The sequence below is a fragment of the Argopecten irradians genome, unplaced genomic scaffold (assembly GCF_041381155.1).
Source record: "Argopecten irradians isolate NY unplaced genomic scaffold, Ai_NY scaffold_0294, whole genome shotgun sequence".
NCBI classification, from domain to species: Eukaryota; Metazoa; Mollusca; class Bivalvia; order Pectinida; family Pectinidae; genus Argopecten; species Argopecten irradians.
This window is the reverse complement of record NW_027187761.1, coordinates 1-18,725: the sequence shown is the minus strand read 5'-3', so window position 1 is coordinate 18,725 and position 18,725 is coordinate 1.

Here is an 18,725-nt window from a genome sequence, read left to right as displayed (position 1 = left end):
ACGCCGGACGCCACGGTATGGCATAAGCTCACCTTGGTCATTAAAAACAAGATATACCTTAAAAATGCATCCTTTATACTGTTATGTATGCATGTTTGTTTGATTAATTAACGTCCTATTAACAAATATGGTCATGTAAGGATGGCCTCCCATGTATGCGGTGTATTGCGTGCATGTTATTCTGGGTGCATGTTTTGGGAGATTGAGGTATATTCATGTTGTGTCTTCTTGTATAACGGAACTGTTGCCCTTTTTAGGTCATCTGACCCAAAGGGTCAGGATGACCTATAGTCATCATGCACCGTCCGTCGTCGTCCGCCGTGCGTAAACTTTTCATTCAAACAACTTCTTCTCAATAACCGTAAGGCCCAAAGTACTCATATTTGGCCTGTAGCATACTGGGATGAAGAGCTATCAAAATTGTGAAAATAAATGACCTTGACTTACTTTCAATGTCACAGGGGTCAATTAGGCTAAAATCTAATTTCATTGAAATTGCTTCAGCAGTTTTGGAGAAGAAGTCGAAAAATAAAAATTGTTTACGGACATACGACGACGACAACGACGCCTGACGACGGACAAAAAGGCGATTAGAATAGGTCACTTGAGACTTTGTCTCAGGTGACCTAAAAAAATCAATAGTATGATTTAAAATTGTAGAATATTTTACTTAAATTTCACCTTTCATTTCCAGCACGAATTTTTCAGGTTTTGAGAAACCAATGAAATAATACAAATATTACTGAATTTTATGTAACTTTATTTCAAAGACATTTTTATATATTATTAAAAGTTCAGGCAAACGTTTCACGTCTTGATCTCATCGATGACTCTTGTCTTCACAGCCTTAGACTTGCAGTAACATGAAAAAGAAACAAAACAAAATTGAAATTAAAGTGTAAAATTATCTGGTCACCGGGTCGCAGTTTCATATTCACCTAGTCATTGCGTTGTTACAGGTTAACCACACCATGGTTGGTTACATACAATGTTATGTTAATTATTTTATACAACCTAGACAAGCCATTAATAATTGGACACATTGTTAATTTGTATGTTATATATGTGACAGTTCTATGGAATAAATCGAGCGTTTATGAAAAACTCAAGAGTCTCTGTCTTTTCCTTGCAGGTGTCAACTCCGGTGTAACATTAGGAAGAAGAGAAAAGATAAGATCCTAAATTTAGTCGCCTTTTACGATCAGTTGCTCGGGGTCCATACTTCCTCCAGGACATGGAAGCTCTCACCTGTTCACCAAGCACTGGAGTAGAAGTATACCACAATATTGTGAATCCGAAATGTTTTGCTCATTTTAGACATAACAGTTCATACATTTTTTATAATATGGCATTGAAGGTTGGTCCAATGGAGTATTTATATGTTTGTATTGTTTTTAGATTGTACTTTGATGCCTAACATTACAATGAAAACAGAAACAATGCCAAGGCAGTAACAAAAGATGGTCGGCAGAAATGGCAACAGCAAAGAAGGGAAGCGAGGTTGTTGTCAAACCCTGCATTACCCCACATAGAAATAAAATAACCCTAATTCACCACCGAGAATCTTGAAAACGGCGTCACCGCGATCCCTCGTGATCACGGTGTTCTGCCATGATCATCATGATCCGCGGTGATTGGGAAGGTTCAAAGCGGTCGGTCCTAAGGCACAGCCCCGAGCGTCACGGTTTCGCGAGCAGCATTATGTATGTACCGGCCACGCTGGTTTAGTATGAAAAATACAGGTAAGTTGATAACTAAAGACACAGAATTATCAGTGAAAATTGGAAGAATTCTTTGAATGGGAATAATCCCATCTCCATTTTGGTGTATTGCATTTAAGGATCGGTCGGAAAGTAAGAAGGAAATTGTTAAATAAAAAAAATGAATTGTATAAATACAGATAAGTTGATAACTATCGACACATAAATGCCATCGAAAATTTTAAGACACCATTGGAAAGGGAATAACCCCATCTCAATTTTGGTGTAAGACATTTAATTAAGGATCGGTCGGAGAATAGGGAAGAAATCGTTAATTAAAAAAAAATTCATTGCAACGTTAATACATAGCCAAACCACCAGAGTTAAACCACCTTTTGCAGGAGCATACTGGTCATTTTTTCGTATGTACATCGATGTCAATTGTTTGTTTGTTTTGATTCAAGGTATTGTTCGTTACCCCAATATTACTATTTTTTCAACTAAAACTCACGATTTTTTAGAATTGGATATATACATTATTTTCATTCAGTAAGTATTGATATTGAGATAATTTGTCGGTGCAATATTTGTCCAATAGAGTGAATCGAATTCTCCAGGTATATGATTGTCCCCAGAATGTATTAATTTGTTAATATTTAGAGTCAGCAAATTATATGTTCAAAAGAACTGATAACTCGGAAAATTTTGGTTGATATTTATTTCATCATATTGGGCATTTCGAGTTTCTTGATTTGTTTGTTTGAGTTTTACTGGTAATAGACGCAGGGTCAAAAAGGTCAATTAGACTACTATTTTCATATAAATTACTTTGTCTCTTTTGGCTCTGCCTCTCAGGCCCCTGGGGTGTCAGCCCCGTCATTTTGTACAATTTTCAGTAAGTAGCCCATACGGATGCTACCAGTCAAATTTTGTTGAAATCCGACCAGCGGTTATGGAGAAGAAATCGATTGTTGACGGACGCCGGATGCTGCGGTATCCTATAAGCTCACCACGGTCCTTCAGACCAGGTGAGCTAATAAGAATGCATCCGGATAATACTTTTGATGCCAAAACAATAAAGTTGTACTAATTCATTGGCAATGTAAGTAGAAAATTGACGTATAATGCTTGATATGTGCTGGTATTCATTCTTTAAATCACTCGCTATACTCCTGATATAATCTCCCGTCTCTAACAATTTTGAATCTGCTGCAGATGAATAGCCAACGAGTCATGTAATTATATGTATTATATGCATATCATTATAAAGATGATATGATTAAAACAATCAAACAAAACATTAAATATCGAATTAAAAGTGACAGAATCTTAACGATGAGATATAGAACGACCTTGTAACATCCATTCGACTCTTGTTTACAGGTACTTCACGAACATCCAATATGTATACATAATCATTTTATACCTTTTGAGTACATGCATATTCCCATTGCTGCACATTTAATTCCAACTTATTGATAAAATACAAGTTTTTTACTGTTAATTTGGTTTGTTTATTTTTACGTCCTATTAACAGCCAGGGTCATGTAAGGACGTGCCCAGGTTTGTTGGTGGAGGAAAGCCGGAGTACCCGGAGAAAAACCACCGGCCAACGGTCAGTACCTGGCAACTGCCCCACATGGGATTCGAACCCACTTCCCAGAGGTGGAGGGCTTGTGGTAATATGTCGGGACATCTTAACCACTCGGCCACCGCGGCCCCTTTCTACTGTTAAAAAAATGAAATTAAACAAATGCAGCAAAACTAATAACGAGCAGTTTTACCAGTAAAATTACCTTGCAAGGTATATCAAAGCGTACGTGTAATTATCTATATTCATAATATGTATTTTATTCTCTGAATCCATGTAACAGTGTGCAGGATTTCAAAAAATAAATGTCATCACAGCCTCTGCCAGGGATCGAACTCGGGATCACTGGATTACCAGTCTGACTCTCAACCGATCGAGCTAAAGAGAAGTTCTCTCTCTAGCCGAGTGGGTTTGTTTCTTTGAGTTTTTTACGGCCCATTGACAACTAAGGTCATTTAGGGCCAAACTACAGGACAGGCATTAGTACCAGGATATAAACAAGGACTGTATCTAAAAGATCAGGATAAGAAAAAGGGCAAGCAAAAACTAAAACAAAATTGTAAATGTTGATTTAATAAAAAAGTACATAGGATAAAATAGTTTTGGCTAAAACACATGAGAAAACTCTTGCAAAATGTAGCCGAGCGGTATATATTGCGGCTAGTATTGACCTTTTGTTTGTTTGTTTGAGTTTTACGGCCCATCGACAACTAAGGTCATTTAGGGCCAAACTACAAGCCATGCATTATTATCAGCATAAAAGATCAGGGTAAGAAAAGGCAGGTAAGGACTAAAACACAGATTGTAAACGTTTATTTGATAAAAAAGAAAGGTTTGCATGGGATAAAACAGAGCCTTCCTCACAAGGGTAATACAGAATTGATAAAGAATATATTTACAATAGTGCCGGATGTAGACAACTTACAGTGAGAGAAATAAGCATACAGTCATCATATATGTAGTGAAACCCTAATACAACAGGACCACGTGTTCCCATGAAACCCTAATACAACAGGACCACGTGTTCCCACACACAGTACAAAACACCTAACGGGAGACAACCGACCTACCAAATGTTCCCAACTCTTAGAGACATAACTGTGTAAATAGGTTTCCTATGGATGTTTAAGTCCTAAACCCCTGACGAGCCCCTACTACACTGTGTGAACTAGGTTTCCAATGGATGTCTAAGCCCTAAGCTCATGACAATCCCCTAGCACTCACAAACCCTTGTTAGCCATAGCTCAAGGTATAAACCCAAATGGTAGTTCAGAGACCCCACAAGTGTTGCACTGTTTACAGTGCACGACCATGGCTCTGCTCCCTAATTAACCCCTAGTCAAGACCAAAGTTTCCTTAGAAGCAGCTCCTTTTATACCGACACATCAACCCAGTACCCTAAAGTGATCACCGATAAGTTTAAGTCCGGACAGAACACCATATTTAGGGAAACCGTTGCTACAACAACCCAAAATATAAGATCCGATTCCATACAGACAAGGCTGATCAACTGACTGATAAACACCGCCCACGTGTACTACACGTGTACTCCGGCCAGCGGTCAGCATCGGGTTGATCATGAGGACAACTAGGTTGATGAATGTGACTGCTAAACAGCAAACACACCATAGATAAGACCTGTTCTCACGGAATTCCCCTGAATTTGGGTCAAAGATACATGAACAGATCATTGAATTAAAGACTTAAAAGAGTGCAATAACAATTATACATACTGTACAAATAGTATACCACTATATCAATTTAAAACGTCCATTTCGCCCCAGTTTACATATTCGATGAGCTTAGTTGTGCTTTTTGGGCGTGATGACTACATACACGAATATAATTCTGGCAGCTTTTTTCAAACTTTTTCGTCCCATAATAATGTAAAATTTTTGCAAGCAACAATGTAATTGGTTATTTCAAAAGGTCGCAAAGGTTCCAAAGGACATGACCCTTAATAAGGTTTAATCGGATTGTTATTGAAAACATCTTATTAGGGGTCACGTTCTAGTGACCTTTGAAAAATGGCCAATCCGATTGAAATACAGATCCTTGTAACCACTACGTTCACAACGTTGTCAGATCCTGACAACATTCCATCAGGGGTCATGTTCGAATGACCTTTTTACCACGTGTTCTTCATTTTTTAAAACATTGTAATGTCCAGTGATAACACCATTTCGTCCCAGTATACTTAAACATTTAGCTTTGTTGTGCTCACTGGGCGAGATGGCTATATACAGGAAGTTAATTGTGGCAGTTTTTTTCCAACTATTTCGTCCCCAGTCATGATTCTGGCAGCAGCAATTTCATTGGCCATTTACAAAGTCAGCAGAACGTGACACCAAATGGCATAGTGTCAGATCCTCTTGTCAACGTAGTGATAATAAGGATCTGTATTATACTCAGATTGAAAAATGGCCAATCAAATTGCTGCTACCAGAATCTTGATTGGGGACGAATACGTTTGAAAAAGCTGTCCGAATTATTTCGTATTCGAAGTCATCTCGCCCAAAGACCAAAATAAAATCAAATGTATTGGGACAGAATGGCGTTGTCGATTAACGTATCAATATATAGAACATATACATTTAATGTATATGATCTGAAATATACGTGGTATAAAGGTCATCCGAACATGACCCCTTATCAGATCCTCTATACGTGTAACCAGGTAAGTAGAAAGGGTTTTAGGAGACTAGTAAAGATAGTTAAAATACGTATCTGAATTCTGATCAACTTGCGGCATGTCACACACATCAAACTACAACTGCTCTGCAGGATAGAGCGTTAGAATTGTACTTGCTGGCCCTATTTCATGATCGTAAAAGGCGACTAAATTTAAGATTTTTTTGTTTGACCTTGCGAATGGTCACTGTTCACAACGGAGTTGCTTCCGAGTTTTCTGTAAAGAGCTGTTCGCCGTGACGTCACAAAAAAAGTCAGATTCGACAAGAATGATCCCAGAAGTTTTTCTAATCCGAAGGAACCAGAATCGCGTGGAAAGCTTTGGATTTCCGCCATGAAACGAGACAATTGGGGGCCGACTGACAACAATCGAGTCTGCTATATATAATCGTAATAAAAGCAAATCTAAGCGACAATCGATAACAAAAAAAACCAAAAAACTAAATCGATAAGTGAAATTTATGCTGTATTCCCGGAATCAACACCGGACGTTGTTTTTAGTTTTTTAGCCCACCATCATCAGATGGTGGGCTATTCAAATCGCCTTTCGTCCGTGGTCCGTCCGTCCGTCCGTTAACAATTCTTGTTACCGCTATTTCTCTAAAAGTACTGAAGGGATCTTTCTCAAATTTCATATGTAGGTTTCCCTAGGACTCTTGTTGTGCATATTACATTTTGGGACTGATCAGTCAACAAGATGGCTGCCAGGTAGCCATCTTGGATTTTGATAGTTAAAGTTTGTTACCGCTATTTCTCAGAAAGCACTGAAGGAATCTTTCTCAATTTTCATATGTAGGTTCCCCTAGGACCCCAGTTGTGCATATTGCATTTAGGGACTGATCGGTCAACAAAATGGCTGACCGGTAGCCATCTTGGATTTTGATAGTTAAAGTTTGTTACCGCTATTTCTCAGAAAGTATTGAAGGGATTGTTCTCAAATTTCATATGTAGGTTCCTCTAGGACCCTAGTTCTGCCTATTGCATTTTGCGACCACCATCTTGGATTTTGATAGTTTAAAGTTTGAAAAGCAGAAAAAAGAAGTGTAAGTTTGAAAAGCAAAGAAAAGATCCCTCTTTCATTTGTCAGACATAGATCAATCTTTGGTGGGCGCCAAGATCCCTCTGGGATCTCTTGTTAGTTAATAGGGTTGCGTAAACGTTTGACCTTACATGCATACCTGTAAAGCGTACAAGTGACCCAGACGCTGTACAACAAATGGACGACAAGCTGTATAATCACCCAGGAGCCAGCTCCTCGCGAGTGTGGCGATATTTCGGGTTTAAAAAAAAATAAAGATGGCCCTCTAAATAAGGAGAATTTGGATATGAAATCGGCAGTGTGCCGTGTGTGTCTTAATATGCGAATAAAGGTAAGTTGATGTCAAATCGTCCGTGCGTCAGGACTTACTGTTACACGTTGTTGAAATTTGGTTTTCGTTTAAACTAGTGTTGGGAATTTAAGAATCATTGCTTTGATTGCATTGTTATTGTATAAAAAAACAAATGACGTTGTTTATATTTTATTTTTTAGCTCACCTGGCCCAAAGGGCCGGTGAGCTATTGCCATGGTGCGGCGTCCGTCGTCCGTCCGTCCGTCGTCCGTCCGTCAACATTTCCTTTAAAATCGCTACTTGTCCTAGAATTCTGGATGGATTGTAACCAAATTTGGTCAGAAACTTCCTTAGGGGAAGGGGATCAGATTTTGCATAAATGGTGACCCTGACCCCCCTGGGGCAGGAGGGGCGGGGCCCAATAGGGGTAATAGAGGTAAATCCTATAAAATGCTACTTGTCCTAGAGTCCTGCATGGATTGCAACCAAATTTGGCCAGAAACTTCCTTCGGGGAAGGGGATCAGATTTTGCATAAATGGTGACCCTGACCCCCCTGGGGCACAGCCCTGCAGGTAGGGCGTTAGAATTGTACCTGCTGCCCCTATTGCATGATCGTAAAAGGCGACTAAATTTAGGATCTTATCTTTTCTCTTCTTCCTAACTGACTTTATCTTTCCTAATGCCTTCCCTTGGCACCGCCCTCACTTTTGGCCTTGAGTTGAGCGTTCGCTCCTGTGAGGAAGGCTATGGGTTCTGTCCCCTGGCCGAGACACACGCATAGTCTATAAAAAGTGGTAGTTTCTGCGCTCCTGCTTAAGCGTTCAGCAATACAGGTGAGTGGGACGACTGAGTCTCGCCCGTTGTCAGTATAATGTGACCGGGTGGGAGTGTGTTGCTTGGTGTCTTCGGCGGCATGCTTCAGTGATATTAGCACTATAAATAAGGGGCAACAGTTCCACTATTACAAGAAGACACAATCACGAACATACCCGCAGTCTCCCGCAGTACACTCACCTCCGCACAAACATACACGCAACACACCGCATACATGGGAGGCCGTCTCTTATATGACCATAGCTGTTTATAGGACGTTAAATTTAATCAAACAAAACAAAACAAAACAAACCCTGGGGCAGGAGGGGCGTGGCCCAATAGGGGTAATAGAGGTAAATCCTATAAATCGCTACTAGTCCTAGAGTTCTGCATGGATTGTAACCAAATTTGGCCAGAAACTTCCTTAGGGGAAGGGGATCAGATTTTGCATAAAATGGTGACCCTGACCCCCCTGGGCAGGAGGGGCGGGGCCCAATAGGGGAAATAGAGGTAAATCCTATAAATCGCTACTTGTCCTAGAGTTCTGCATGGATTGCAACCAAATTTGGCCAGAAACTTCCTTAGGGGAAGGGGATCAGATTTTGCATAAATGGTGACCCTGACCCTCCTGGGGCCCAATAGGGGTAATAGAGGTAAATCCTATAAAACGCTACTTGTCCTAGAGTTCTGCATGGATTGCAACCAAATTTGGCCAGAAACATCCTTAGGGAAGGGGATCAGATTTTGCATAAATGGTGACCCTGACCCCCCTGGGGCAGGAAGGGGCGGGGCCCAATAGGGGTAATAGAGGTAAATCCTATAAATCGCTACTTGTCCTAGAGTTCTGCATGGATTGTAACCAAATTTGGCCAGAAACATCCTTTGGGGAAGGGGAACAGAACTTGTATAAATTTTGGCTCTGACCCCCGGGGGTAGGAGGGGCGGGCCCAATAGGGGAAATAGAGGTAAAATCCTATAAATCGCTACTTGTCCTAGAGTTCTGCATTGATTGTAACCATATTTGGCCACAAACATCCTTTGGGGAAGGGAAACAAAACTTATATAAATTTTTGGCTCTGACCCCTTTGGGGGCAGGAGGGGCGGGGCCCAATAGGGGAAATATGAGGTAAATCCTATAAATCGCTACTTGTCCTAGAGTTCTGCATTGATTGTAACCAAATTTGGCCACAAACATCCTTTAGGGAAGGGAAACAAAACTTGTATAAATTTTGGCTCTGACCCCCCTGGGGGCAGGAGGGGCGGGGCCCAATAGGGGAAATAGAGGTAAATCCTAAAAAATCGCTACTTGTCTTAGAGTTCTGCATGAATTGTAGCCAAATTTGGCCAGAAACATCCTTGAGGTTAACAGAATTCGTATACATTTTGGCTTTGACCCCCTGGAGCAGAAAGAGTGGGGCCCAATAGGGGAATTAGAGGTAAATATTCAAATTCCTTTAGAAAAGAAACAATGAACTTATATTCAGAACATTACATAGCATTACAAACCAGGTGAGCGATACAGGCCCTCTGGGGCTCTTGTTTAGGAAACACGACAAATATTATGGTACATTTGTAAAGTGCACACAACCCGTTCATGTCAGACGAGCTTGAGACTGGTACAAGATAAAACTTTGATGCAACAAAAAAATCGATTTTAGTCTGAAAAATTGCTCGAACATTGCCACAAGTGTACATTATGCAGAAAATGTGCCAACACTCCCTAAAACTTATTCCAACTTTATTGAAGCTGAAATCTTTCACAACTGTTAAGGAAGATGACTGTCCAGTGATTATAGAAACTCAAAGGTTAACTAGCTGATCAAGTAAAGAAAAGGAGTAAGGATGCAGATCTTATTCTTTTAGCCAGTGTAATGAATCCATGCACAGAGGATATGCAATGTTTAAACAATGAGGAACAAGATAGAGCTAGAAAACTGCTCAGAGAAGAAATGACAAGTCTTTCACAGAATGAACAAATAACAATGATAATTAAGGAGAAAGATGATACAGAGGCCAAGGGAAATGCCTGACCTTCCACAGTTACCAGCTCAGCTAGAGAAAGAACAATAAGAAGATGATGCTGATTACCCAGAACGAAGATAAAACGTGGATGACATGGAGTCCTGAGCTGGATGATGTGGGTTGTGCACAGGACTAAGTCAGATTCCTAAAGTAACACGAGATTGAACAGGAATATATCCATTTCACTTCGCAGCCTTCACCAGAAGGGTCCCCCCACAAAGGTTGGATAGGTAGGAAGAAGTTAATGACAAAGTTGTTTCCAAGAATAAGGTGTGAAAGCCAGAAAAAAAATTGCTATTCCCTGCATCATCGGATTACCGTCTGGTCTGAACTGTGTCTTCATCCTGGCCGTGGTTTTACTCTAGTAAATAACAACGTGCAAGGAGGTCTACAGATCACGCGGATAAGACTAATATTCCTTAACAAAAACCATGAAATGGAATATAGGTGAATATTAATGTTACATTACTTACTCGAAGTTACTGTCAAGTAACGATACCTGATCAACAGTGTTTAAGGTGATTTATTGAAATCTGTACTCTTTAAACCATTCTACATTCTTCTCTACGATTATTGGAACTTTAAAGTTAACTTTCAGAGTTTGTGACCTGAATGTTTTTGAAAGATTCAGTTAGATAATCCATACTACTGTGAAGTAAAAATGATCATTTAGTCATGAGGGCATGTAGCTAAATAGTTATGTTTGAACCAAATATTATTGTTCAGAATTGTAAGAGTTAAATGTTAAAAGTTAAACTTACTGTATAATACTGATCAAAAGTGTTTAGTTTATTTCATTGAATCTAGTCATGAGGAATACACTTTCTAGTAATTCTACATTCCCTATCTGGTTTTATCAGTTTTAATAAAAACAAAAACCTTTAAACATTTGAACATGTCTTTTATTTCTAGATTTAAAACAATTGTTTTCTTATGTTTAAATAAGAAACTTAACATGTTGTTCATCATATTATTTAGATCAAACTAATTCCGATTATAATCGATCTGAAGGATAACAATTCATCCATCAAAAATCATTCCAAAAGATTTCAAAAAATTTAAAAAGGAAAAGGAAAAGAGACGTCTTAATTTTAAATCCTCACCATAGTGAAAGTTACAATTAGGCCTTTCGAGTTACCAGAATTTAGCTCGAGTCCCTTGAGAAAATCAAAGGACTCGGCAGCTCTGGACCAGCACGAAATTCCATATATGTTTTTAAAACAATTTACCAGGACTCTTCACTAAAAATGTCTTTTAAACTATATTTAATCAAGTTTACTCTTCTGGCAAAATTCCCGAGTCTTGGAAGGAATCTACTATTATACCCCTTCCGAAGCCCGGGAAAGATGCTAACCGATGCCAATAACTACATCGTCCTATTTCATTGACGAGTTGTATTGTAAAACTCTAGAACGTTATGATAAATACCAGATTAGTTTGGTTCCTGGAATCAAACAATATTTTAAGTCCTTTGCAAAGCGGCTTTAGAAACCGCAGGGGAACGGTAGACCACTTAGTTAGACTAGAAACACATTTATACGAGAAGCATTTGCCAAGAAAGAACATCTTGTGGCCGTATTCTTTGACCTTGAAAAGGCATACGACACAACTTGGCAATATGGAATCATGAACGATCTCCATGATATCGGTATACGTGGTAATTTGCAAAAGTTTATATCAAATTTTATATCTGACAGGCATTTCAAAGTTCGAACGGGTTCAACTTATTCAGAAAAAGAAACACAGGAGATGGGCGTCCCTCAGGGTGGTATCTTGTCCGTCACACTTTTTGGACTAAAAATTAACAGCATAACCAAATGTCTTGGCCAATCTACGGAAGGGTCTCTATTTGTGGATGATTTCTTGATCTGTTACAGATCAAAAAACATGCACACTATAGAACGGCAACTACAACAATGTTTAGGCAAATTACAAAAATTGGGCTGACGAAAATGGCTTTAGATTTTCAAGATCAAAAACTGTCTGTATGCACTTCTGTCAAAAACGAAAACCACACAATGATCCTGACCTCACACTCAATGGAATTAAAATTCCAGTAGTTTGAACAAACTAAATTTCTTGGACTAATATTTGATTCGAAACTGTCCTTTGTTCCACATATCAAACATCTGAAGGATAAGTGCTCGAAGGCGCTGAACATTCTACGAGTTCTTTCCCATTCTGATTGGGGTTGCAGACCGTGAAATGCTTCTACATATCTATTCGGGCACTTATTAGATCAAAACTTGAACTACGGCTCTATTGTCTATGGATCGGCTCGCAGCTCCTATCTACAGATGCTTGACCCTATACAGAATCAGGGACTGCGTCTCGCACTTCGGAGCTTTTCGAAACAAACACCTGTGAAGAGTCTCCATGTGGAAGCTAATGAGCCATCTCTAGACGATCGACGAAAGAAATTATCCTTACAGTATGCTGCTCAACTGAAATCCAACCCCAAAAATCCTGCATTTAACCTTGTATTCAATCCACAACATCAAGAAATATTTACACAAAATCAAAAGCTCATACCAACATTTGGCATCAGAATTTCAAAAATTTTTGCTGGAACTTAATATAAACTTTCGACACCATTGACGAGTACACCGTATCGGATGTACCACCATGGCTCATTCAAACACCTGATATCAATTTATCTCTACATGAGAGGGCAAAATCCAGTGCATTACCCGAAGAACACAAATCCTCCTTTCGGGAGTGCATTAGGGCTTTCCCTGACCATGTTCAGATCTACACTGACGGATCAAAAGATGGTGATAATGTTGCGGCAGCATGCTGTACATCTAATCACTGTTCCTCTATCCGACTCCCGGATACTGCCTCCATTTTCTCTGCGGAAGCATGTGCTATCGGTCTGGCGCTTTGACCATATCGAAGAACACCGCATTGAAAAGGCAATCATCTGTTCAGACTCTCTTTCGGTTCTTCAGGCTTTGAAATCAAGAAGTCCTAGAAATACTCTAATCCAAAATCTTTTAATCCGAACATTTCGATTATCTTCTAAAACTCAAATTACTTATCTCTGGATTCCCAGTCATGTGGGTATAAAGGGGAATGAACAGGCTGATAAAGCAGCTAAGACTGCTCTTCGCCTAGCACAAACAGATTTGAAACTACCATACACCGACATCAAACCTTCAATTCAGTCAGCCATCAAACACCATTGGCAACAAAGGTGGTCTACTGAAACAAACAATAAACTGTTTAAAATTCAACCTACACTTAATCCTAAACTGTCCAGTCGGAGAGACCGCAGAGAGGAAGTTGTTCTCTCTCGGCTCCGAACTGGACACACATATTTTACACATTCCTATCTATTGAGAGGGGAGGATCCTCCTACATGCCATGCATGTGATTCTCCTCTCACAGTGGAGCATATTTTATTGCATTGTATTGATTTTAAACACATACGAGATAAATACTACGATGTCTCCGACATGTACACTTTGTTTCATGCCGTGAGACATAATCGTATTTTTAATTATCTCAAAGAGATCGGTATTTTAAGCAAAATATGAACGTTTTCTCATCATACATCGTATCAACTCAACATTTCATCGTTTCATCAACATTGTGCATGAGTTTTCTCATGTGTTTTAGCCAAATTTATTTTATCCCATGCAATTGTTTTTTAGCTCACCTGGCCCGAAGGGCCGGTGAGCTTATGTCATGGCGCGGCGTCCGTCGTCCGTCCGTCCGTCCGTCCGTCCGTCGTCGTCGTCCGTCCGTCGTCCGTCCGTCAACATTTCCTTTAAATCGCTACTAGTCATAGAGTTCTGGATGGATTGTAACCAAATTTGGCCAGAAACATCCTTGGGGGAAGGGGAACAGAACTTGTATAAATTTTGGCTCTGACCCCCAGGGGGCAGGAGGGGCGGGGCCCAATAGGGGTAATAGAGGTAAATCCTATAAATCGCTACTTGTCCTAGAGTTCTGCATGGATTGTAACCAAATTTGGCCAGAAACATCCTTGGGGGAAGGGGAACAGAACTTGTATAAATTTTGGCTCTGACCCCCTGGGGGCAGGAGGGGCGGGGCCCAATAGGGGTAATAGAGGTAAATCCTATAAATCGCTACTTGTCCTAGAGTTCTGCATGGATTGTAACCAAATTTGGCCAGAAACATCCTTGGGGGAAGGGGAACAGAACTTGTATAAATTTTGGCTCTGACCCCCAGGGGGCAGGAGGGGCGGGGCCCAATAGGGGTAATAGAGGTAAATCCTATAAATCGCTACTTGTCCTAGAGTTCTGCATGGATTGTAACCAAATTTGGCCAGAAACATCCTTGGGGGAAGGGGAACAGAACTTGTATAAATTTTGGCTCTGACCCCCTTGGGGCAGGAGGGGCGGGGCCCAATAGGGGAAATAGAGGTAAATCCTATAAATCGCTACTTGTCCTAGAGTTCTGCATGGATTGTAACCAAATTTGGCCACAAACATCCTTGGGGGAAGGGGAACAGAACTTGTATAAAATTTGGCTCTGAACCCCTTGGGGCAGGAGGGGCGGGGCCCAATAGGGGAAATAGAGGTAAATCCTATAAATCGCTACTTGTCCTAGAGTTCTGCATGGATTGTAACCAAATTTGGCCAGAAACATCCTTGGGGGAAGGGGAACAGAACTTGTATAAATTTTGGCTCTGACCCCCCATGGGCAGGAGGTATGGGGCCCAATTGGGGAAATAGAGGTAAATCCTATAAATCGCTACTTGTCCTAGAGTTCTGCATGGATTGTAACCAAATTTGGCCAGAAACATCCTTGGGGGAAGGGGAACAGAACTTGTATAAATTTTGGCTCTGACCCCCCCATGGGCAGGAGGTATGGGGCCCAATTGGGGAAATAGAGGTAAATCCTATAAATTGCTACTTGTCCTAGAGTTCTGCATGGATTGTAACCAAATTTGGCCAGAAACATCCTTTGGGGAAGGGGAACAGAACTTGTATAAATTTTGGCTCTGACCCCCTTGGGGCAGGAGGGATGGGGCCCAATTGGGGAAATAGAGGTAAATCCTATAAATTGCTACTTGTCCTAGAGTTCTGCATGGATTGTAACCAAATTTGGCCAGAAACATCCTTGGGGAAAGGGGAACAGAACTTGTATAAATTTTGGCATTGACCCCCCCGGGGGCAGGAAGGGCGGGTCCCAATAGGGGAAATAGAGGTAAATCCTAAAAATTCTATTTGTCTTTAGAGTTCTGCATGGATTGTAACCAAATTTGGCCAGATACATCCTTGGGGTTAACAGAATTTGTATAAATTTTGGCTTTGACCCCCCTGGAGGAGAAAGAGTGGGACCCAATAGGGGAATTAGAGGTAAATATCCAAATTTCTTCAGAAAAGAAACAATGAACTTATATTCAGAACATTACTTGGCATTACAAACCAGGTGAGCGATACAGGCCCTCTGGGCCTCTTGTTTTTCAATTGCGTTTACAATCTGTGTTTTAGTCCTTACTTGATTTTTCTTACCCTGAACTTTTATCCTGATATTAATGCATGACTTGTAGTTTGGCCCTAAATGACCTTAGTTGTCGATGGGCCGTAAAACTCAAACAAACAAACAAACAAAATCGATCAGAAGAGGCCATCCGATTATCCCGATTAATCGATAATGAAATTCTATCCGATTCCCACCACTACTATAGGAGATTTCAGAAAAGATGGCGTGACGTCACAGAAAGTTTACATCCGGGTCCTCAAAGGTACAAACACAGTATGGCGACTAATAAAAACAATAACAGATACGTACATCCCTGCTACACAATCGATACTTTGACAAAAGTAAATACATTCATACTTTCAAATTCCGATTTTGAAATTGTTTCTTATTGTTTCCGAGGTTACAGACATTTATATTTTTAGCTCACCTGGCCCGAAGGGCCGGTGAGCTTATGTCATGGCGCGGCGTCCGTCGTCCGTCGTCCGTCCGTCCGTCCGTCCGTCGTCTGTCCGTCAACAATTCCTTTAAATGGCTACTAGTCATAGAGTTCTGCATGGATTGTAACCAAATTTGGCCACAAACATCCTTGGGGGAGGGGGAACAGAACTTGTATAAATTTTGGCTCTGACCCCCCTGGGGCAGGAGGGGCGGGGCCCAATAGGGGAAATAGAGGTAAATCCTTTAAATCGCTACTAGTCATAGAGTTCTGCATGGATTGTAACCAAATTTGGCCACAAACATCCTTGGGGGAAGGGGAACAGAACTTGTATAAATTTTGGCTCTGACCCCCCGGGGGCAGGAGGGGCGGGGCCCAATAGGGGAAATAGAGGTAAATCCTTTAAATCGCTACTAGTCATAGAGTTCTGCATGGATTGTAACCAAATTTGGCCACAAACATCCTTGGGGGAAGGGGGAACAGAACTTGTATAAATTTTGGCTCTGACCCCCCGGGGGCAGGAGGGGCGGGGCCCAATAGGGGAAATAGAGGTAAATCCTTTAAATCGCTACTAGTCATAGAGTTCTGCATGGATTGTAACCAAATTTGGCCACAAACATCCTTGGGGGAGGGGGAACAGAACTTGTATAAATTTTGGCTCTGACCCCCCCGGGGGCAGGAGGGGCGGGGCCCAATAGGGGAAATAGAGGTAAATCCTATAAATCGCTACTTGTCCTAGAGTTCTGCATGGATTGTAACCAAATTTGGCCACAAACATCCTTGGGGGAAGGGGAACAGAGCTTGTATAAATTTTGGCTCTGACCCCCCGGGGGCAGGAGGGGCGGGGCCCAATAGGGGAAATAGAGGTAAATCCTATAAATCGCTACTTGTCCTAGAGTTCTGCATGGATTGTAACCAAATTTGGCCACAAACATCCTTTTTGGAAGGGAAACAGAACTTGTATAAATTTTGGCTCTTACCCCCCAGGGGCAGGAGAGGTGTGGCCCAATATGGGAAATCGGAGGTAAATATTCAAATTCCTTCAGAAAAGAAACAATGAACCTGTATTCAGAACATGACTTGGCATTACAAACCAGGTGAGCGATACAGGCCCTCTGGGCCTCTTGTTTTATTTATATAATTGTATATTTGTACCTTATATTTGTCAGGCCGTCACCTTTTTTTCTTCACAGAAAGAATTCCATGTTGTGAAAAAGTTATGAATAGGTAATTGATTTTTAGCTCACCTGGCCCGAAGGGCCGGTGAGCTTATGTCATGGCGCGGCGTCCGTCGTCCGTCCGTCCGTCAACATTTCCTTTAAATCGCTACTAGTCATAGAGTTCTGGATGGATTGTAACCAAATTTGGCCAGAAACATCCTTGGGGGAAGGGGAACAGAACTTGTATTAATTTTGGCTCTGACCCCCAGGGGGCAGGAGGAGCGGGGCCCAATAGGGGTAATAGAGGTAAATCCTATAAATCGCTACTTGTCCTAGAATTCTGCATGGATTGTAACCAAATTTGGCCAGAAACATCCTTGGGGGAAGGGGAACAGAACTTGTATAAATTTTGGCTCTGACCCCCAGGGGGCAGGATGGGCGGGGCCCAATAGGGGTAATAGAGGTAAATCCTATAAATCGCTACTTGTCCTAGAGTTCTGCATGGATTGTAACCAAATTTGGCCAGAAACATCCTTGGGGGAAGGGGAACAGAACTTGTATAAATTTTGGCTCTGACCCCCCGGGGGCAGGAGGGGCGAGGCCCAATAGGGGTAATAGAGGTAAATCCTTTAAATCGCTACTTGTCATAGAGCTCTGAATGGAATGTAACCAAATTTGGCCACAAACATCCTTTGGGGAAGGGGAACAGAACTTGTATAAATTTTGGCTCTGACCCCCCGGGGGCAGGAGGGGCGGGGCCCAATAGGGGTAATAGAGGTAAATCCTTTGAATCGCTACTAGTCATAGAGTTCTACATGAATTGTAACCAAATTCGGCCACAAACATCCTTGGGGGAAGGGGAACAGAACTTGTATAAATTTTGACTCTGGTTCCCCTGGGGGCAGGAGGGGCGGGGCCCAATAGGGGAAATAGAGGTAAATCCTTTAAATCGCTACTAGTCATAGAGTTCTGAATGGAATGTAACTAAATTTGGCCACAAACATCCTTGGGGGAAGGGGAACAGAACTTGTATAAATTTTGGCTCTGGTCCCCCGGGGGCAGGAGGGGCGGGGCCCAATAGGGGTAATAGAGGTAAATCCTTTAAATCGCTACTAGTCATAGAGTTCTACATGAATTGTAACCAAATTCGGCCACAAACATCCTTGGGGGAAGGGGAACAGAACTTGTATAAATTTTGACTCTGGTTCCCCTGGGGGGCAGGAGGGGCGGGGCCCAATAGGGGGAAATAGAGGTAAATCCTTTAAATCGCTACTAGTCATAGAGTTCTGAATGGAATGTAACTAAATTTGGCCACAAACATCCTTGGGGGAAGGGGAACAGAACTTGTATAAATTTTGGCTCTGGTCCCCCGGGGCAGGAGGGGCAGGGCCCTTTAGGGGAAGTAGAGGTAAATCCTTTAAATCGCTACTTGTCATAGAGTTCTGAATGGAATGTAACTAAATTTGGCCACAAACATCCTTGGGGGAAGGGGAACAGAACTTGTATAAAATTTGGCTCTGATC